The sequence below is a fragment of the Dipodomys merriami genome, unplaced genomic scaffold, assembly GCF_024711535.1.
Source record: "Dipodomys merriami isolate MVZ:Mamm:240054 unplaced genomic scaffold, mDipMer1.0.p SCAF_2, whole genome shotgun sequence".
NCBI classification, from domain to species: domain Eukaryota; kingdom Metazoa; phylum Chordata; class Mammalia; order Rodentia; family Heteromyidae; genus Dipodomys; species Dipodomys merriami.
This window is the reverse complement of record NW_027203381.1, coordinates 48,385,119-48,408,664: the sequence shown is the minus strand read 5'-3', so window position 1 is coordinate 48,408,664 and position 23,546 is coordinate 48,385,119. Positions and strand designations below refer to the sequence as shown.

The 23,546-nt window shown below is 40.6% G+C and overlaps 1 protein-coding gene across 13 annotated transcripts in view; it reads right to left on the bottom strand.

The window, feature by feature from the left end:
* The window catches only part of Ptprm (protein tyrosine phosphatase receptor type M), an 832,110-nt gene that overhangs the window by 278,245 nt on the left and 530,319 nt on the right, over positions 1-23,546 (bottom strand). The window lies entirely within an intron of this gene.

Genomic DNA, 23,546 nt, shown 5'->3' with positions numbered 1-23,546 from the left:
CACCTTCCCTGGGACAAACTATTAGGCTTATCTCTGTGCCCCTCACAGAACCTAACTCTGTATTTTGCTGTATCTACCATACATGTGAGGGCACGTTGGCAGAACTGATGTACTCACAGGCAAACCTTTCTTTAATTTTCCTGGTTCATTCACTTGCACTCTTTGAAGTCTCCATGTTCTGTGCTTACATTAAAAACCCTCAGATATTGGGCAGTAGGCATTAGTGGGAATAGAAAAAAGAATGGGAGGAACATAGATGACAAAAGCTCCTGTTTCCTGCTATTTCCTCAGCAGATCCCTGGATTTTAAGTGTTCACTAACAAGAGAAGCATGTGGTGCTCCCTTTGGATGACCTTCCATGGATATCACAATATATGCAGAGAGGTGGATGGCATCTGAACATGGATTCACTAAGGATGCTAAGAGAGAGGCAGACAAGAAGGAATATTCACAGTATAGTGATGACAGATAAAATTCTTTACCAGGAAATTTACTGACCAAACTTTCATCAATTAGAAAGTGAACAAGAGAAACAAAGAACATGAAAATAAATTCAAGGGACAAAATGTTGTATTTGCAGACCCACAGTGTTGAAATATATATCTATTATTGAGAAGGGAAAGAGTAGCTGTCAAGAATAAAGTGTGGAGAATTGGATACCTGTAATGAGACTATTTCTCATGCTTATGTGGTAGTATTTACCCTGAATTTCATTTCCATTGTAATTACAATGGCTTAAGGTTCTCTGTAAAGAAAATACAACAAAGAAAGGCTTAATAAGATTCAAAACATTTTACTGAACAAGATGGTTACCCTATTCCTGTGGAATGGTTATTTTCTTCCATGGGAACTTTCTAGTTTCTTTATCACCATTAGAAGAAACAAGACAGAAGAATAAATAATTCTCTTTCATAGGCTCCTGTACCAGCTAAAAAGACACCCAGAGCTCACTCTGATGTGGTCTCCATTTGTGGGGATATGCTGCATTTGTATGTAGTCATACACTGTAAGGAGAATCCACCACATTAGCAATATCAATTTTCTTAGATATTCATATCATAGATATCTATGTATCTGTGTATCTATGTATCTATCATCTATGTAAGAAAAAGTTAAGTTACTATAAGCAAATCTACAGAAAAACTCGGTTTTGACCAAGAGCTCCAATTTGCACAAACTTTGTATAACTAAGAAACTAAGACAGGTGGCAGTCCCGTATAGCTGTAATCTTAGTTACTTAGGAGATCTAAAGATCATGGATTGAAGCCAGCCGGGACAGGAAAGTCTATGAGATTTTCATTAATCAGCAAAAAGCTGGAAGTGGAGCTATGATTGAAGTGGTAAAACAATTGTCCCAAGTAAAAAAAAATGAGAGTTCAAGGTATTGAGTTCAATCTCCTATACCAGTACACTCAAAATTATAATTCATAACTGAATCATTAGTAATAGCAAAACATAAATTTTACATATGAATGTGACCAATGATTATACTGCTCGAGTATTGTACTGCTTAAATATTTACTAGAGTCGATGGGCAAACTTCACAGGAGATTTTGATAGATGTGCTGAGGAGATGTTATTTATTAGCTACCAGGCAGGTGCCAGGCTTGTGTACAAATATTGCTTCTCACAGATAGTTATTGTTTGGCTCTAAAATAAAACAATATGTTGAAGAAAATGAGTGTCTGCATCCTACTTCTAAGCTCTGCTTCTCATTCCCTTACAAACTGCCTTACAGTTTTTCCAACTTCACTCTGTGTTTCAAAATGTTATTAAATGATAATCTATCACCCATCTTAATGGGATTCTAGTAAAGTGCATCCTCTCATGCTCTCCTGAGAACTGAAATGACTGAAGGACAAACACAAAGGTGTCTACATTTAAACCAGGGCACTGGAGGGAAAAAGAAAGCCCAATGACCAGAATGACAAAAGGACCATAGGGTTTTATTCAATGTGCTGGCTGCAGGAAATTAGGAAATAGGTTTCATGCTGCTTTAGGCCATTACTACTTCAAATAAAGTAGATGCATTTGAAAATGGAGATACTTATTTTATTCTGATCATTACAATTGTGGCAAGCAACAAGGTAACACCTGGGTCTTGAAGATGCTTCCCAAAGGGGAAGACAACTGAGAAGAATGATCAACTGGGGAGGTGGGGGGTGTTCAGAACCATGCTGTTCTTCTTTGCTCTGGTGCTTCACAGGACCACAGCACAACATGTTGTTTGTGTAAACAACACTTCACACTCCATCAAGAAATCTATTTGCATATGTGATCCCATGAGATTACATATATGCAAATATATGTTTATGATGTGAATATAAAATGAATGGACTTTTTTGCACTTTGAACATCTACACAGAGATTTAACATAAAACTTGGGACTGGCAGTGGCCTGGATTAAGTATTCCGTTATCTTAAAAGCTTCAAGGGCCATAAAACAATCCTACACTGGAATAAGAACAAAATCCTTAAAGAAGAATCTATCTTTTCATCTGCTTTCACTCTTAGCCAGCTTTTTGCTCAGTTGTATGTTATTACTGCATTCATGGCCCTAGAGCCCACTATGCTTTTAAGATATAGTATTATTCCTTTCTTATGGAAAGTGAGCTTCTGACAGATTAAAAGGAAGCCTGAACTTGAATGCAGTACATTTCTAGCAAAAGTACACAGTTTCTATGTGCTCTGAGTCTAGACTTCCTTCAATCTAGGCACTTGGGATGCATGGATAGGAAGATGGAGAGTTGGAGGACAGCCTGGAGAGTAGAACTGAAGTAGACCCTGATATGGGGCCCAAGCTGGTATGATTCCATTTTGAGCTTTGCCTTTGTTTTAGGGATTTTAGACTCGATGAGCCTAGTTCCCAGAATGAAAAAAATGCATCTGGGTCCCCCTCTCCTTAACAACCTAACCCACCCTAGATTGTTCAGTTAAAGACTGACCCATAAAACAGCTTGTAATCTGGCTCAAACTGGCAACACCACTTGCTTACTGTAAACCCTGAATTTTGCACATGCTTATAGTAAACTCTGCCTTTTGCCCATCAAAATGTAGACCTCGCCTTACCCACTAAATTTGCATGCCATTTTAAACCAAGGTGATAGGCTGGTTTAAACAGCCATTACAGACAAACTGTAACCTCATTGGCCACCTGCTTGTGGCCTAAAATGACCATGCAATCCTTTGTGTGTGTTGTGAACCCTTTGGTCACCTGCATGTGGCCAGGCTTGAGCACATGGATTTTGCCTCTAGAAACCAAACAATGGGGGCTGCTCGGGGTCACAGTATCAGCTCCTCAATCTGTGCTGTGGCTCTGAATGGTCAGTGTAGGAACCTTCTCAATAAAGTTGCTTCTTTGTTAACAACTTTGTTGTGGTGGGCTCTATCACTCCAGAGGACTAGGTGGGCTTGCCTGCCTGAGTAGGAGTCTTCCTACTACATTTAATGGGGATTGTCCAGGATACAGCTCTTTGCCGATCCAACCTGAGGGGGATTGAAAGTCCTTGGCTGGGAGGACAGTGTGCGGGCACTTGGCTGTTGAAGAGAAGCTCCAAGAAAGGCCTCGAGATACGATACGTGTGGTCAACCTAGGTGGAGAAGGTGCCAGAGTGAGGCCAAAAGTAGGGTGAGGCTGGATGCAGCAGAGTCCCCTACAGCCGAGGAGGTCCAGGGACGCCTGGAGCCCTCAATTCCACCAGTCCTAGCAGGTCCTAGTTGGACGGGGGCTTGCTTGTGGAGAAAGTAGGTTGAGAGAAAAAGTCACTTTTGGTTTTGGGATCCCTCCTCGTTCTGTGTATAATCATGACTGTGTCTTATTGTGCTTTTGCTTTTGCTTGCCATGTTTGTAATTGGATTTACTTTACAGGAAAAATATGGGACAAAGTGAATCCACTCCCGGGACACCCCTAGTCCTTGTCCTACTTCATTTTAAAGATTTCAAAACAAAACAAAACAAAAAATAAAAACCTGCTAGTTCTGCTTTTGTAACTTGCTTCTTTGTCAATTATGAAACTGCCACTGACCACCAGCAAGTGGCCCCAGCAAGATCTTAGCCTCAGGCCTTGGCCCAGGGGGTCTGAGCATGGGGGAGAACCTCCCAGTCTGAGGGATCAGCTGCTAGGGACTTCTTTCCCTTGCCCTAAGATGACCGGGAGTTCTCGTCTGCCTTGGAAGGCCCCTGGGTCAACGTTTGCAGGAATCTAAAAGAAAAATCTTCTGGAATGAGTAGAGGGGGTTTGAGTCCCCTGGTAAGTGAATGGTGGTGAGATGTTGCCCCATTCACTGAGACCTGATTTTGTCTTTGTGGCCACTTGTTTGTCTTGTTTACTTTGGTGTGTTTTCTGTTCTGTGTTTTCTGAGGTAGGGAAGTTCTGGGTGAGAGTGGCAAGCTCACTTAGAAGACTCTGGATTCAGCTTGTGAGTGGGAACAGCACAGAGTTCTGGTAGGAATGAGCTGGGGGGCCCATTAGTCTCCAACTCAGCCTTTGGTTCTTGTCTTGTCCTGTTTTAGAATTGGTGCCAGTTTTAAATGTGGATCCTTGGTTTTTGTGTTTATTTGTGTTTTGTTATTTATTTGAACATCTCTGGGGGAATAAGTGTTCCAGCCTCTGGCTGGGCTCAGTCACAGACCTGCTTTGTCCCCCTCCCTGGGAGGCCTAGAAGGTTGCTGCACTAGTTTGGTCCCCTTCAAGCCTCAGGCTGCACTTTCTCCCTTTTTGAGGCTGCCTGAGGGGAGGGTGTAGACTGCTGTGAGCCTGGTTCAGAGACATTCAGCTGGTCTTGTTTAGTTTCAGGTGACCTCAGCCCCCACTTCCTCCAACTAAAGGTATTCAAAAGACTAATTGGTGAAATGTCTTGCTAAACAAGCAAACCCTGAAAAAATGAAGCTCAACAAAGGTACTTTGTTTAAAAAATAATCTTGTCTTACATATTAGTTATCTAAATATTTTAGAAAATGTACATACAACTGATTTTAATTTTTGCACACTTTAAGATTTGTGTGTGTTTTGTATGTGTGTAAGCATGTTCAAGATAAGAACTGTTAGCATGTTGTAACAACTGGGTGAGTTTAAGTTTTCAAAAGGTTATGAGGTTTGGACATTACCAAAAATTGTATAGAATCTTCACATTGTTTTAAAAGCCTTTTTAAGGACTCTATAACTTGAAAATTAGAAAATCTGGTATTTTAAAATGCATAAGGCTGTTTACACTGTAATCAGGTTATCTGGCTTAACAAAAAGACATTGGCTGTTTGGGATTTAGTTCACTTGGCTAAACTTTGGGGATAAATATTAGAAATTTAAATGTAAACATTTGTTTAACACTCTCAAGGACTTTACCTATTCTGTCTGTCTAAAACTGTATTTCATTCAAGAACCAAGAGAAAGGAAAAGGGGAAAACTTAGAAGCCAACAGAAGACCAATCTTTAGGGGTGAGGGGTGAACAGGCAGAAGTGCAGTTCAGCTGGTCATGCATGGTGGGACAGGCCCTGGGGGAAGTCCACAGATGGTGAAAGAGGGCAAGCTGGCACAAATGCAGTTCATCTAACACTAAAGAGTTGGTCGGATTGGGTGTGTGCCCAGTCCATAGGAGGGGCTGAGTGGCCCATCTTTGTTCTGTCCCTTTTCCCTGCAGATAGACACTGGAAACATGATGGTAAAAATCAGTAATGTGAAGCCGGGAGCCAGTGGCTCACACCTGTAATCCTAGTTACTGAGGTGGCTGAGATCTAAGGACCACAGTTCAAAGCCAGCCTGGGGCAGAAAAGTCCGTGAGACTCTCATCTCCAATAAACCACTAGAAAACTGGAAGTGGCGCTGTGGCTCAAGCAGTAGAGTGCTTGCCTTGAGCTGAAGAGCACAGGGATAGTGCCCAAGCCCTGAGTTCAAGCCCCACAATCAACAACAACAAAAAAATTAGTGATGTGATGATTTGATTAGTACTGCTAAAACTGCCCCTTGGATGTGTTAAAATTAAAATTAAAAAGGCCTTAAAAAGAGGGTTAAAAAGTTTATTTGTATAATGTGACTTACTTTCAATGATGTTCTACAATTAGGATATGTTTTTAGAAGTCATAAAGGTATTAAGTCTCGCTTCTTGGTACAGTGATGGTAATTGTAATTCTTGCATTAAGGAAAAATTGTCTTTTGAGTTTAAAAGTTTTATTGTGAATCTGTTTTAAAACAAGCAGCCAAGAGGCAGTGAGTGACACTTGGCCTCAAGATTTCAAGGGATCTTTTCAAAATGCAAATGAAAACTAAAGTATCAAATATTAAAAGAGATTAATAAGAGGCTTAAAAATTAGGAATGGATTTTTGGATATAAAGTTTAAAAGTAAAATTGTTCTTAACATTTGCCTCAAAGTGTACAAAGGAAAAATTAGGATTACCAAAATAACTGCTATTCCAGTTTGCTCTTATAGGTTGTTTTTTTTTTTTTTTTAAACAGTTTCCAGCAAGTCCTGCGCAAAGCACAGAGGATTCTTACAAGTTTGTCAGATGTAACCTTGGCTCTTACTAAGTTCCAGGTAAGAGTATGCTTAAAAGCTACTTCTATGTTGACCACCGTGTTGCTTTTAATTGGAGTAAAGTGGCCTTTTATAAGACTCATTGATCTGCAAACTGGTCTGAAGCCAGCCTGGGCAGAAAAAGGTTCCTGTGAGACTGTCACCTCTAATCAGCCAGCAGAGTGCTGAAAGAGCAAGCAGAGTTGCTTTGGGACTCAAAGTGGCAGAATGCTAACCTTGAGCTGGAGAGCTGAAGAACAGCACTGAGGCCCCCGAGTTCAAGTCCAGCAACCAACTAAGGGAATTGCCACTGAGGCATTTATCCCAGTATGGAGAAGACACTCCTAGGACAAAAGCAATGGAGAAGCATCCAGAGGCAGTAAGCCACTGCTTGGATGGCAGAAACAATGTCAGATCCTAGAGTCATTTGTGCGTGGCCCTTCAAAAATTGGTCAGTCAGCAGGTCATGGGAAGACAGTTTGTAAGCATGCCTAATGTCCATGACTATCTACCTTGTAAGGGACAGGAACTTGCCAGTCCTCTGTGATAGTAGTAAAAAGCTAAAATTATAAAATGTGGGGGATAGTTTAAATCCCAACCCCTGTATATGCCAAAAGCCCTAACTGGCAGTAACTGAGCTGACACCAGCTACATGAAATTCATCTGTTCCCCCCCCCCAAAAAAAGGGTTTATAAACCTGAGAGTGTATTTCTATTGACATCTGTCTGAAGGCCTGCACAGGTAACTTAGGCATTGTTAGGGTCACTAGAGATCACATTCCTAAGCCATCCAGAAAGATGCATTTGCAAAGGAGAGTGCTAAACAAGTTACACTGCTGTAGCCAGAAAAAAGGTCTGTGCATTTGTCAAAAGTTAAAATACTGTTCTTAATGACATCTACCCCTGGTAACCTCTTTATAAAATAGGCTAAGGTTATAGGTTCCCAGCTAGGTAGGCTCAATGCCCTTGAAGTCAGCTTGAAGAAGCTACAGAAGATGGACCTTTACCCATCTTCCCCTCTTAAGATCAAGAGTCTAGAGTCAGTTTTGGAAAAATGAGACAAAATAGACAAAATAATTTGTTTTTAAAAAAGGCATAAAGAATAGTGGTAACAGGTGTGCGCATGTGGACATGCACCTGTTGGAGATGATTACAAGGCCAAGCTTTCTATATCTGTTTACAAAAATATGTGGTTAATAAAAAGTTGTCATCTTGGTAAATTGTCCTGGGCTATTGTCTAAACAGTCTTAAAAACCAATGGGGCCACAGCCTGCCAAGTCTATGTAATATATCACTAACCAGTCTGTGTAGGAATTTGCAGCCCAGCATGCAGTGTGACCTTGGAGCCACTGAGAGACCCTGCTGCTGCTACAGCCTGACAGTCACCTGAAGGAAATCTACATTGTCACCTGGACTACCTCCACCATGGAAAAAGTAGACTGAATTCCTGCCTGATTCCATTACCTAAGGATGCTTCCGGGTGGAAAGCTACTTAGAGTCTACTAAAACTAAGATCTTGTAGGACATTCTTTTGGTGATATCCAGTAACCCTCTCTACTCCCACAATGGATATTGGGGGCAAGGACAACATCACTGGCTCACCTTAGGCACTTCAGGGCATAGGGACTAGAAATCCATTCTATAGTCACAGCCTAGTTTGGCTCTGTTATACTAATAACCCACTCCTCCTGGGTGTGTGTTAAAAAGCAGTAACCCTACCAGATTAGCCCCTGTCTCATTGGATGTGGGTGAGCCTAGAGTACCATACCCCTTCTACTTTGTATTTCCTACCAGGCAGCTACCAGCAACAGCTGTAAAGGATAGATTTTTATCAATGGAGGTAGTAAAAGGAATGAGATCCTGCCCAGCTCTTAGCCTTAAAATCTAGCAAGCTTCTCCACCCCAGTAGTTCCTTGAGGCTGTTCTGAGAAAACTCACTTGGTTACAAGCCAAAGGGAAAAAAAAGGGCAGTTTTAAATTCAAGCTTCAAAGAAACTGAGGGAAAGAAGAGGGTAGTAAAGAAAGCCTTGGGAAAGGAATTGGGGAAAAAATAATCTCCTCTAGATACGAAAGGATTTAAAAGGCAAGGATTGTCTTAAAATGTTTGTATCAGTGAAAAAGGGAAGAAGACAAACCTCCAGAAAGTTTAAGTATATAGCAAATGGTATGAGTGTGTCTTAAAATTGGAGCTTATGAGTAAAGCTGGTATAAAATTAAGTTAGCTGTGATATACATAGAGTCAGGGTTGGTGCACTGATGTGGAACATTCTTTATGGCTATCTGTATGGTGGGGAGAAAGGATGGGCCTACTTCAATCTGGATGCTGGTTTAGTTAGAGCAACCAGGTAGACTCATTGGCAGAGGTAGTTCTCTGAAACTGGGGACTGGACTTCTTCTCATGTATGGCATTAGGAGAAACTTGTTGTTTTTACACAAATCAATCTAGAATTATTAGGGAAAGTTTGGCCTTGGTTAGAAGAGTCTGAGGAACTAAGTCGTGCTATAAGTCTCTCTTCTCATGGTCCCCATGGACGACAACCTTAATAACTGCCCTGGTTGGTGTAGTTCTCCTCTTGCTTCTAACATTAACTGTTGGTCTCCATGGATGACGACCCTGATTTCAGCTATTGCTGCCCACCTGGTTCTTATCCTCCTGATGTTACTGGTTGGCCCTTGTGTTTTAAATGCATTAATGTTATTCTTGCAGAAGAGAATTGGGACCATAAAATTAATGGTAATGTGTACCCAATACAACTCTCTCTCTATGGAGGAAATGAGTCAATGATTTGACTCAGGAACAAGTAAAGGGGGGCCCAAACTGGTATGATTCCATTTTGAGCTTTGCCTTTGTTTTAGGGATTTTAGACTCGATGGGCCGAATTCCTGGAATGAAAAACATACATCTGGGCCCCCTCCTCTTAACAACCTAACCCACCCTTGATTCTTCAGTTAAAGACTGACCCATAAACCAGATAAGTTGTAATATGGCTCAAACTGGTGACACAACTTGCTTAAGGTAAACCCTGCCTTTTGCACATGCTGTTGGTAAACTCTTTGCCTTTTGCCCATCAAAAGGCAGACCTCGCCTTACCCACTAAATTTGCATGCCATTTTAAATCAAGGTGATAGGCTGGTTTAAACAGCCATTACAGACAAACTGCAACCTCATTGGCCACCTGTTTGTGGCCTAATATGACTATGCAATCCTGTGTGTGTGTTGTGAACCCATTGGTCATCTGCGTGTGGCCAGGCATGAGCACATGGATTTTGCCTCTAAAAACCAAAGAATGGGGGCCGCTTGGGGTCGTAGTATCAGCTCCTGAGCCTGAGCTGTGGCCCTGGCTGGTCAGTGTAGGAACCTTCTCAATAAAGTTGCTTTTTGTTAACAACTTTGTTGCGGTAGGCTCTGTCACTCTGGAGTACTAGGTGGGCTTGCCTGCCTGAGTAGGGGTCTTCCTACTATAGAATGAGTTCAAGGCCAGTCTGGCACAGGAGAGACTATCTTATAAGACCAAGGGCTGGGTATATAACTTAGTGGCAGAGTAGTTACCTAGCCCACCTAAGTATCTGGGTTGAATCTACTAAAAATAAAAAATAAAATCAGAGACTGAGTTGTTAGGTCCAGATACCTATGTGGCTTGCTTGAAACCTGCACTAAGAGATGGGCCATATGGGTTTTAAAATGATCTAGATTATACCAAGGGCCTCCCTGCTCCTTTCTATCTCCTTTAGCAGCAAGACGGGGGAGGGGGAGAAGGAACAAGAATCCAAGAGCCTCAGCTGCATGGGAAGTCTTTGATCTTTTAAACTAAAGTAGGCTCAAATTACATTTTCATTCCATATTGTATCAATTTTTTAATAAAAAACAAAGCACCAAATAACTTATCATTAAGGAAACTGATGTTCTCAGAAGCCGCATGTGCCTGGTCTTATAAGGTCTTTAATGCCCTGCCTTTGCAGCTGACAAGCAGTAGAGATGGGACAGCAGCTGGACAAACTACAGTTCCACAGTGAGGGGTAGAAAGAAAGGTTATTTTGATGGAGAATGTATAGAAGCTAAGCAAAGAAAGGCATGGCTTGAGAAAGAACCAGACATGGAAGCCAAAGCCAAAAACGTCTTCAGTTGAAAACAATTCTAAAAATAGTAAATCAGTGGTGCAGAATGAGGGAGAGGTATTTTTAACACAGTAGAATTTTATAGGTCAAGTTTTTGAAGACTTTGGGTTTCACTGCCAGCCCATTGGAGATGCTAACAAATAAGGTTTGACAGTGATAACATTGAAGGACAAACAGGGCACTTCTGTAAAGACCATTGGCTTTTCCCCAAATTCTTTCCCAAGGTCAGTAGAGCATTTAAAATAAGACTTCTTACAGGATGCAGTGCTCATGCCTGTAATAATGGCTACATTGGAGGCAGAGATATGATTGTGGTTTGAGTGAGGCCTAGACAAAATATAATCAATGAAATTCTATTTGCTGTTTCGCTTTCCTTTTCCTTTTGTCTTATTTGTTCATTTATATATCTTTGGGAGAGTAGTGGGGGGGCACAGAAACGGTGGGATGAAGGGTGAACAAATACAGCAGTGATACTCACTAGACACTATGATGGAAATGAACTCTAGTACTTGTGGATTGGGACAGGAGGGAAAAATTGAAAGAGAGCAAGAGAAGGAGTAATGTTTGAAAGGATCTGTCACCTCCATCCCAGGGGACCATGCAGAGGCAGGCACACACAGGAGAAAAATTATTACAAGGTTTATTAGAGGAGCCATATTTCCCCTGGAAATAGAGCACATGGCGGCCTCCACTATCTAGGTAGCAGCAGGGTCTGGGCATAGGAAGTGAAGTAGATGGGAGTTCAGGTGGGTATGGGTAGAGAGAGGGAGGGGCTAGCTGTATGGCAGGAACTCCAGGGCAGGGAGAAGCTCAGGTTTGGGTGAAGCTGAGCACCAAAGGTGGGGACAATGCTTACAACATTGTTCAAAAAGAAATGTTCTCTTTACCTGACTTATATAACTCTAACTCCTCTATACGTCACTTTTATACTAACAATTTTTTTTAAAGCCAGGTATGGTGGCATGCTTCTGCAGTCCCAGCTATGTGGGAGGTTTTCAATCCAGGCCAGCCCCAGAAAAAACTTACAGACTCTATCTGAAAAATAACTGCAGTAAAAAGGGCTGAGGTATGGCACAAATGGTGAAATACCTGCCCTGGCATGCAGAAGGCTCTAAGTTCATGTCCCAGTGCTGCCAAAAAAATAGTTAAGAATTAATTTTAAAAAGAACATTGTTTAGCCTAAATACTCATTCGTTCTTACCTCTATATCTAAAGATGGTAGAAATTCAGACTTGCTTTCCATTCTGATTAAATATACTGGATCATAAGTGTTTCCTATAAGTGTTTCCAAAGAACTCTCACAAAAAAAACTAAGTACTTTTGCAGTAATCTAACAATTATTTACAAGAGAAACTAGTTCAAAGTTAACTGGAAAGTCAATCCCATGGCAGCTCAATATGACCCTGGCCTATGAATTCTGAGTGAAATCCATGGCGATTCTAAGACAGAAATCTATTTGAACTCTTACATTTTAAATTACAGCAAAACCTTGTGTGAAATAAAGGAATGAAAAATCCAAACATCACAGTACAGTCTACAAGAGGTTGGGGCAGCAGGCATCTGAGCTAGATTGAAAGAAGAAGAACTAGAGACAGAGATAATTCCTCGGCCTCAATTGATATTTGTAAAATACTCATATTTATATCAAGGATACTTTAATTGTACTACAAACCAGAAATAATATATTTCTGTATACAGAAGGAATCATTTAATTATCAATGTAAAAATCTTGCTTGGAAAATCTCTAACCTAGTTTTGGAATAGAAACACTCTGTTTCTTATTTTTCCCCCATAGTATTTTACGTCTTTTATCAAACTTGGCTTATTTTGAACTCAAAACTTTCTTCTCAGCACTGTGTTCATGAACGATGGATTACATTCATACCAACAACAGGTTATAATTCCCACTTATACCTTTTTAAGCCAGAAAATTCTATGTTAAGCAAATAAAAGACAGTTAAGTGGATTGCTAGGCTTTTCTTTATCACACTGCTGACAGAAAAGAAAACCACCAAAGTATACTGAAAAATCAAATGATTTGCATTCACGGGAAATATTTCTACGTAGAAAGTCTTGTTTATGTAGTAAAAATGGAAAACAATACCATCTCCGTGCAATTTACAGCTTTTAAAATATACTACTTTTATAATAAAATACTTGACACTTGACTCTTTCTACAAACTGATACAGAGAAAGGAGCTGGATCCTCCATAGTACCCCATCATGGTACCCCATCACAGCACCCCATATCAGAGCACCCCATCAGGTAGCCTGTGTCCTCTCACCATTTTCTGATAACTATGCTGTTTTATGTATAAAATTGCCATAGCAGAATGACAAATATAACACATAAAAGAATGAAAGAGGATGATAAATCAACAGTGACACCATACCCCATTAAAATGCAGTCTGCTCATACTGCAGGAAGAATAAAATTTCCTTATATTAGAAAAGGAAATTTCAGAATTGTCCAGCAAACCTTGTAAGAGATAATGAAATGGCAAGCAGTTTCTCATACCTCTTCTGCACAGGCCTCCCTGGTGCCCAAGGCAGTGAGCACTGTTAACAAGCTGGGTTTTTGTTTATTTTATTTTGTGCCAGTACTGGGGCTTGAACTTAGGGACAAGGCACTGTCCCTGAGTTTTTTCACTACCAATATCTGGCAACCATCTGGATTGAAAAGATGCTTCACTGACAGAGTCATGGTGCCTAGTTAGTGCGAACATGGGAGTGCTAAGTCAGCCACTATTCTAATTAGCCTTACCCAGACAAAGGAAGAACTTGGTCAATTTTTTAATAAGTAGCCTAAAGAATACATTTTTAAATTTTAGTTGTTCCCCAAAATTCTTTTAAAAAGGTTAAAATAGAAGTGTTTCAAATTAAAAATTACTCTAATATCATAGATACAGTATTTCAGGGTATGACTGAATTGTTAATTCTCTACCCACTTAAGACTATTATTAATAGTTCAAGGTATCAGTGAATTTGTCAATATAGATTTTTGAACTTGTTCTTAGCAAAAGCCACAAATCTGAGTTCCCTAGAGAAAACAGCACACTCTGTTTGGTGTTTATCCCTTAACATAGAGCTAATTACACTCCATATTTTCCCTTCAAGGGGATAAGAAACTCATGAATGCATAGGAGAAATGAGTCAGTGTATGAATGCTTCCCCAATAGAGCTCTTAGTACAGCTCCACACAGACAACTATTCCAGACAGGAAGTTGCAAGCTTGACTTCTTTCAGCACTTAGTGATAAGGAAAGCTGGTTAGAGGTAGCCTATATAATTTTGTCCAGGGTACCTCCTGAGGGCCCATAAGTCCCAACAGAACCATGGAAGACATGGTGGCAGATATTATTAATTCATGTTTTCAAAGGAATTTTATCTTTTACAAATGACTCCAGTTCCACTGGAAAACAGTACCTGGTCTTTGAAAAAGTGTTGTTCAGCTGGGCACTGACAGCTCATGCCACCAGGAATCTTAGCTACTAAGGAGGCTGAAGCCAGCCCTTGCAAGGTAGGAAAGTCTGTGAGACTCTTATCTCCAACTAACCATTAAAAATCCAGAAGTGAAGCTGTGACTTGAGCTAAAAAAATTAATTGACAGCATTAATTCTCCAAGTTCAAGCCTTAGTACTGATGCTGGTGCATGTATGCACACAGCATGCACACACACATACATGTATGTATGCACATACACATGTGTCTTCCATGCACGAAGTGACAGGTTGTGGAAAATGGGAGGATATAGAGAATGTGGCCCCCTGCAAGTGAAAATGTTTGATACAATTGTTCATGAGGTTAGTGAGTGATCCCTTGAAAGGGCTGAATATAACTATAGCTAAAGAAGGTGGGCTTTGGCTTGGTGCCAGTGGATTCAGCTCATGTTAGTTTCCTTATTCTTTATCAGCTTTCATTCACACTTGTATCCTTGTAACTTGGCAATGGCTGACTGCCACCATGAAGAGGGTATTCTGAGTACCTCTGGTCTGCCAGACCTTCCTATCCCTTCACTTTATGTCCTGGGCACTTCCATGCTGGCTGCAGATACTTCCTCATAGCCAGCCCTCAACATAGTAACCTCCTGGCACTTAGCTCTACTTACACACAATCACTCTGATTTGTTTTCTAGATTGTTGCATGCTCTTCTGTTTCCTAGAATTCTATTTCCTGTGTTTTGGCCTTGTTCATTTCTCCTCTTCTCTTCTAGAGCAGCTGGAGTGCATAGGGGTAACCCTGATCCTGTTTGTTCCTCATAAAAATACTTCAATCGCTTCTCACTGTCTAGGATCAAAGTCCTAATGTAATACATGCTTCTTGCTCCAGCCATATGACCTGTTGTAATTCTTCACCTTGCATGTGTTTCTTTCTGACACAGGCCTTTTGTATCCACAGTTCCTGTCACTGACCAAGCCAAAGCTCAATGAACAATCCAACTGCCTTCAGGCTATATCCAGTCTCCTGTTTCCTGAATATGTCTAAGATGTAGCTTCAGTTACATCTTCATTTATAAATACAGACTCCAGGTTCTACAGAAGGATAAGCATCATCTATCTGTAACCTGGCCCAGTTATGACTCACTGTTCATAATGAGTGATCACAGATCCCTGCTGGGTCTGCTAAGTGGAGGTAGAGAATTTTCCAGTGTGAGGAGAGGTAAGGGAATGGAGGTGAAAGTAGACATGAATGGTTTAGGGAATGGGTTATTCTCTAAAAACAAATGGGTTAACATTAAATCTTTGGTATAACTTTTGTCCAAAGTAATGCATGATTAAAACTGTGCTTTTACAAAGGAAGTTGAAAAACTATTGGTTAATTGTATTTACAATGGGAAGGTCAACTGAATTAAAACATATAACATGAAGAAGTAGATTTTGCATATCAATCATATAAAATCAAGCCAAAATTGGACAACAAGCAAATTTCAAAAGATTCCTGTCTTTAAGAATTTTTTTCACCATAATTCCGGAGACTATCTGGAACACCTTCTGGGTGCCTGGAGCTATCTTGAGAACAGGACCAGCAGCTACAGTCTAGGAAGGTAACACAGTCATCAATAGAGAAGGTGACAGTGACAGACACGTAGGAAATAGTGTGGGGAGGTCTCTCTGCAGGAGCAACATGACACTAGACCCTGGATGCTGAGGAGCTGGTACAGGTCCAACATCCTCATCTGAAAATCTGAATTTTCTCAAACTGCAATCTTAGAAACTTTTTAAGCATGCCATATAACTTGGCTCCATGCACAAAAATCTTGTATGTGATATAAAACCACCTTCAGAGTACATGTATAAGGTATATATGAAACATAATGAATTTTATGTTTAGACTTAGATCCTGTCTATAAGACAGTTCATTATGTATATGTAAATATTCAGAAACTGATGTCTGAAAGATGTCTACCTGTAAGATGAAGTTTAGGTAGCAGCAGGTACTGAAGATGGAGCCTGGCATTTGGGAAATAGGAAGAAGATGAGTATTGGCAGGAGGGCAGAAAGCGGGGAATACATGAGAATCATTATCAGGACAAAAGCTTTCACCTAGAATATGAAATTTACAATTTATCTTACACAAAGGAGGAGTTATCTGAGGGCTTTAAGATAAGAAGTGATGAGATCAGACTTCAACTTGGAGACAGGAGTCAAGCTACTTTGGGGCAAATGAGTCAATGGGGGAATATAAGTATGACTCCAGTGGTCTAGGTTGGGGAAGGGGCTAGGAGGTAAGAGGCACTTGAACTTGAAGACACTTTTGGAATATGAACATGTAAGACTAGCTCTACAGAAAGCTCTGAAAAAGTTTGGAGTTATTTAAAGAAGACTGAAATAAATGTGGAAAGCTATCATTTTTCCATAGTAAAACTCCAATTGAACCTCAGAAATGTATGGAAGGAACTAACTCCCAAGTGGGTACTCTGCCTCTTTCTAGGGTTGGAAGTCAATAAACAAAGATTCCTGTCCTCTAGTAGCTTAAATTTTAATATGTGCCTGTAAATACCAGCTACTTGCAAAGCAGAACTAGGAGGATCATGGTCCAAAGCTAATCAAGGACAAAGTTAGCCTGAAACCCTGTCTGAAAAACAAACTAAAAGCAAAAGGATCAATGGTACAGCTCAAGTGGTTGAACATCTGCCTACCAAATATGAAGCTGAATTCAATCCTCAGTGCAAGGGAAAACAAACAAGCAGTCAAGACAAATATCTCTGAGAAAATAAGACCTATTTGAGCCTTCACTTAGAAATCAAAGGAGTTAGTCAATAGATGTTTAAGTAAACAAATTTCCAAGCAATGGAAAACCTAGAGCTTTGGCTCAAAGTTGGAGCATGGCTGACATTTTTTATGATCATCCCTAAAGGCTCAGGTGTTAAATGCTTGGTCACCAGCCTGCAGTATTACTGGGGGTGGTGGAAACTTCAGTAGTGGCCAAGCTGACCTAGTTCACCAGGGGAATTCCCTTGAAGGTGAGAATGGGCACCTGATCCCTTCCTGTCTGATTCCTGACTACCAAATGGTGAGTAGGACTTCTCTACCATACCCTCCCTTCCAGTATGTATTGTGTTCCCACAAGCTCAAAGCAACAGGACCAACAGACCATGAAATGAAACAATAAGTCAAAATAAACTTTTCCTTGGCTGGCAAGGTGGCTCAGTAATGGAATGCTTGGGTTCAATTCCTCAGCACCACATAAGCAGAAAAGGCCAGAAGTGGCATTGTGGCTCAAGTGGCAGAGCGCTAGCCTTGAGCTGAAGAGCTGAGGGACAGTGCCCCGGCCCAGAGTTCAGGCCCGTGAGCAACAAAAAAATAAAAATAAAAATAAAAAAATAAATAAACTTTTCCTTCATATAAATTGATTATCTCAGGTATTTTGCTATAATAATTGAAAGCTAACACAGCTGATATGTACAGAACCATTGGAGGGTGCTGGAGGGGAGTAGCATGACTGGTGTGGAATAAAGCACAGGGAGGAGAAGATAAGAAGAATTCAGAAAGTAAGAGAGGCTTTTCTAGGTAAAGCCTTTAGGCTCTTGTTAAGGCCAAGCTGTGGATATTGGAAGGTAAGTGCTGATGATTTTTGACAAAAAAAAATGAGAGAACTTTGGTTTGATCATATGAAAACATATCATTAAGAAGCTTCCTTGCTGGGCATCAGTGGCTCACACCCTGCAATCCTAGCTACTGAGGAGGCTAAGATCTATGGATCATGGTTGAAAACCAGCCTGGGCAGAAAAGTCCATGAGACTATTATCTTGAATAATCCACCAGAAAACCAGAAGTGGTGCTGTGGATTAAAGTGGTACAGCACTAGCCTTGAGCTGAAGAGCTTAGGCCAGTGCCTAGGCCTAGAGCCCCACAACTGGGAAAAAAAAAGAAGCTTCCTTAGTTGAAGATGATGATAAAAGTAGAGGAAGAGATGAAGAGGGTCATAAGAAAATCTGATGTAAGAATTCAACATTTACATGGAAACTTTGTATCTGACAATGTACCTTTTCAATTCAGGGAGAAAATAACTACTTAATAAACACTGCTTATCTAACTATTTACCTTGAGGAAAGTTAGGTCTGTCTTCCAGAAACACCTCACATCATGTCAATAATTATTTCTGAGTAAATTCAGAGCTAATATAGAGAATCCTACTAATATAGAGAAAATGGAAGAAAATCCATGGCTGAATAACCTGAGAGATGGAGTCTCAATTTAAACAAAAATTGGAGAATCAGAGGAAAATGAAATCTATTTTACCATGTAAAATCAGAATTCTCTTTTATGCTAAAAGACTCAGTTAACAAAGTTAAAAGCTAGTGATTGACAAGGAGTAAATTATGAACAGATACTCACAGATGGCCAAGAAAGAGGCTGAGACACACAGAATCTGGAGAAGTTATGAGGACTCCATTTCCAGCCCTTGTTCTAGAGGTCCTGGTGCTCAGTCACCTGCTACACTAGGGCAGCAGAGCCATCTGGTCAGTTCTACATAGAAAAGAACTTGCTTTTTGACCTACATTTGAAAGCTTTTTAGAAATACAACCTTTAAAAAAATTAGGAAGAACATATAGAAGAGGTGACTTCAGCTTTTGGTTGTTATTATTAGTACAAGGAAAAATATCTGGTAAAAATTCATGAACAAGGGACTGGGTGACTAAATCTTCCTCCAGCGGAATGGGAGGCAAATATTCAAAAGAATGTCTGGTCAAAATGTACTGGCATGAAGTTGAGGCACAGGTTGTTAAGTAAAAGCTATAGATTATAGAGCCATGAGTTCATGTATGTATTTTCACACGCATCAAAAGGTGTGGAGGGTTGCTGATGTGGCTAGTTACTTTGTCCTCTGATGTATCCCAAGAAGCCCACAGTGGCTAGTGCTTAGTAGGCTAAGGCAATACATGTTTAACAAATCAGTGAAAGGTTCCAAACGGTCTCCATCCTTCCCATAATTAAAGAAAATATATGTCAAGGAAGGAAAACAAGGACAGCTAACCTTTACTGAAGCTTACTAAGTAGTTTTTAATTTGTATATGTGCTTATACGGGGACTTGAAATCAGGGCCTGGGTGCTGTCCCTTACCTATTTTGTTCAAGCCTGGCACCTTACCACGTAAGCCACACCTTCACTTCTGTCTTTTTCTTTTTTTGGGGTGGTGGTGGTGGTGGTTGAGTCTCACAGACTCCTTGCTAGGGCTGGCTTTGAACCACAATCCTCACATCCCAGCCTCCTGAGTAGTTATGATTACAGAAGTAAACTACCAGTGCCTGGTATATTTAGTATTTTAAATGTTTATTTGATCCTGCCACTGGCCTTATGAATGAGTTCCACTAACCCATTTTACAGATAAACAGACTGGTGATGCACAGGATGCTGGGAAACTTGTCCAAACTTTTCTGCTGATAAGTGACAGAGCTGAAATTGGAATCTGGGAAGGCTGGTTCTAGAGTCCATGCTCTAATCACTCTGCTATGCTATCCCCAATTGTTCTAAAGGGAAGCTTCTGCCTGGTGAGAAGCCCTCAAAGCAGTTTCAAGAAGAACTGGATCAGACACATTACAGGGTTGCCAACTCTGTTGGGCTGTGATCTGGTTTTGAGGAACGCATTTGTGGACCAAAGGATTCCTGTTTTCTTCCCTACTAAAGCTAAAGTCACCATCAAATTTAAAGGAGCTAATTTAGCCTGTCTGCCTAGTTTCAGCTCTTGCCTGGGGCTGAAATCCAAGAATTGAAGCTCCAGTAGGCATATCACTCCTGTCCCCCTCTGTAAGGATGGCAAGACAAAACTTGAGCTCCAGAAACAGAGTATAAGCCTTCAGGGTACAGATTAATCTTATATTGGACATGGATACTCATCTGTGAGACCCACAGAAATTTCCTTTCACTGGTACAGTTGGACATTAATAATTATTTTTGTTTCTAAGTAAAAAGTGTCTTCTTTGTGATCCATTGGTGGCCACCCCAGGGCTATTAGGAAGCCATATCAGGCTTTTAGAATCAGACCAGAGAAAGGAAAGAAGGAAGTGAAACCTGGCACAGCCACTTGTAGGAGCTGAGATAGTTATCTGGATAGGCACAACTGTATGATAACCATGTCAAAGACCTTTGGTGACCAGCACAGAGCAGCCATATTATAAAGGGTGAGAGGGTGGGCATAGAGCATATCTCTGCCATTTCTCCAGTCACACTTAGAAGTATGGAGGAAGAACAGAGAAAGCAGTTGATGGGAGTTCTTAGGGCTGGGGATAAGAATGTTGTGGAACACAAGGGCAAGGCATTAAGAAGCCCAGGAGGCCAGGCTATCCATGCAGCCCCAGTGATAGGTCTCTGCAGGGTGTCAGGGAAGGGTTGGACTCAGGCAAGGACTGGAGGAGCCACTGGGATGACAAGGTAAAGAAAGATGGAAGAACACCCCAGGTTCCCATCACAAAGCCTGGTGGCAAATCCAAGTCCTAAGTTGGTTGAATAGGGAATTCCAGGCCGGTACACATGTGCACTATCCTTTAGGCTGTCCTTTTCCCATTTAAGAGGGAGCATATTCTCCCTCAGGGGATGAGGCATGGTGAACAATGGATGTGGCCAGCCAGCTCTGCACCACACCAGAGCACAGAGTTTCTCTGTGAATACTGACCTTTCTTTGCTTCCTCAAGGGAAACAAGTTTTGTCCTGTCCAGTCTTAAATTTATATTATTAAAAAAAACCCAAACCCTCTCTATATCTCTATAGTTAAGAAACACATTAAGGAAAAAAGGAAATTCCTTTGGTTGCAGTTCATGTTGACTTTGCTATTAGACTGCCAATGTTTTCTCCATGACAAAATTCTACAGTCATTCCCCAGTGGGTAAACTTCTTGGCTAGGCCTCAACTGAGGCCTATAGAGATTGGAACAAAATACTGACTTGGTTTCAAATGTTTAAGCCTCATTGCCAGGTAGCTCTAGGCCCCTTAACAAGCCTGCATGGGAATTCCAGAAGAATTGAAGTAACTTCTGCCAATGCCTCCACATCTGTCTACTGCCTCTGAAGAAGGGCAGGGCCTGACATCAATAAACACAAGCAACAAACATAGATGGGTTTCTCATAGGACAATCTCCTTCTGGCTTTCTACAATAGTTTCTTCCCTGGCTTTCCTAGGCCTTCATTAGTCCCACTCTCTGCACCTATCTTCTTTCTTTAAAAAGCCCAGTTAAGCTGGATGCTGGTGGCTCAATCCTGTAATCCTTGCAACTCAGGAGGCTGAGATCTGAGGATCGAGGTTCAAAGCCAGCCTGGGCAGGCAAGTCCATGAAACTCTTTTTTTTTTTTTTTTTTTTTTTTGTCGGTCGTGGGGCTTGAACTCTGGGCCTGGGCGCTGTCCCTCAGCTCTTCAGCTCAAGGCGAGCACTCTACTACTTGAGCTACAGCGCCACTTCCTCCATGAAACTCTTATCTCCAATAAACCACCAGAAAACTAGAAGAGTCTCTGTGGCTTAAGTGGTAGAGTGCTAGCCTTGAGCTGAAGAGCTGCGGGGACAGCACTCAGGCCTAGAGTTCAAGCCTCACAACTAAAAAAAAAAAGCCTAGTTACCACCTTATTTACAAATCAGAATGGAGTACCTACTATAAGCAGTTACTGCATAAAGTCTATTCTCTCGAACCTTCAGCTAGGCATAATTACTAGCTTGTTTCTCTCTCTCTCTCTCTCTCTCTCTCTCTCTCTCTCTCTCTCTCTCTCTCTCCAATAATTGTATAACTAGCAAGAAATCCCATAGACTCTGAAAGAACTGTGTGTATTTGAATAACAGAAGTCATCTTGTTCATAAATATTCTGAACTACAGATGTTATCATATTAAATGTATGGGTCAAACAAGTGAGGGATAAGTTTTGTTTACACAAATAATTTTCCACAACATCTCAGAGTTGGCTTGGTTATTAAATTATAAATATAAATATCTGACTATAAATAGCCTAAATATATTTATTAAGTTTAAAATTCTTAAATGGAAATTTATAGAATATTTAGCTTTCTATTTTCTTCTTAATATTAATGAACAAAGAATCCCAAGATGAAGGAAATGGGGCAGAGGAGATGAGAAGCACTTGCACTTTCTAAGTGTGCACTTTCCAGAGAAGGAGTTCTGAGGTAGATAGGATGTTCTTTCTGAGAAGACTTTCTGCTCCCTTTCAACTTCTCCTAAATTTAGTGCATCAGCAAAGTGTGTTTTCAAACTAGAGGTTAATCCCATCAATGGGAAATAAAGTCAATTTAGCAGGTACCAATCAGAATCAGAGATCATCTTACATAGTGAGTAGTGTCACTAGAGTCTGAGCTTCTAAAACTTTCATTTCAGTTAAACTTAGATGTTTGGTGGGGAATGATGTTCAGCAGGACAGATGTTGAAGGGACACTCTCTAGTGTAACACAGGGATGCCTGGGGCATCTGCTGGTAGGCTGTCAGCAGAGCTCCTTCTGTGGAAGCACTGGTAAGTGGGCCATTCACTCAAGGAGTCTCACAAATGAGCACTTTTATGTGCCCACCACAATCCACAGGGCTGGGAACAGGTGCCCAGCATGTGTCTGTTTTCCCCCACCAGTTATAAATCATTATATTTTCTTAGCTAAATTTTTCAGTCACGAGAGTATGTGTACATTGCTGATGATAAGACTAATGCAAATATACCAAGATGTCTGGACAACCCTATAACGTTAAAATGCTTAAATAAGAGTTGTCGATCCATACCTGGTACACTGAAGGGGCTTAATAAATGTCAGTAAATGATTGAATGGATGAGGTCTAAGGCTTGCAGTATGATTCTAGAATAAATCTATTTTTAAAAAGACAGTATTACTGTTATCCAAGTTGATGGCTGATATAGATGGAAAATGCAAAAGAAATATTGCTGGAGTGTGAATGTACCTGTATAAGATGAACTGTCATTAAAGTCAGGAGCAAATATGGGAGAAAGAGTAGAAGCTGCCTTTTTAATGGGTTTTGGAGGCTTATTTTGACCCTTTATCATTTTAATCCCTAATAAACCAAAGTCAATGCTGCAAAATACCTACAGCCCTTACAGGAATGGTGGTCATATGCTACATGGATGCGTATGACCTTCACAGACTAGTTCCTAGTAATAGTTCTGAGAACTTTATGAATGAAGCTTCTCTATGAGGTTATCTTACACATTTTAGAGAGGAAGCTATATCCAGAAGCATTCCTTCCTTCATGCCTAATAAATTCATTTGATGACAACAGATTATAGGTAAAGCCTGAGACAGAGGCTATCCACTGGTATTTCTTAATTTTAATAACCTGTTGCCAACACTGGTGACAACTCATATATAATAGGGGGAAAAGGTTTAGATTTGTGGAAGGATCAGAAAGAACCATATAGATGGTCACCTACTCCTATCAACATAATGTCAGCAGTCAGCCCTTAAATGTAAAGGTTTGAGAGAGGACC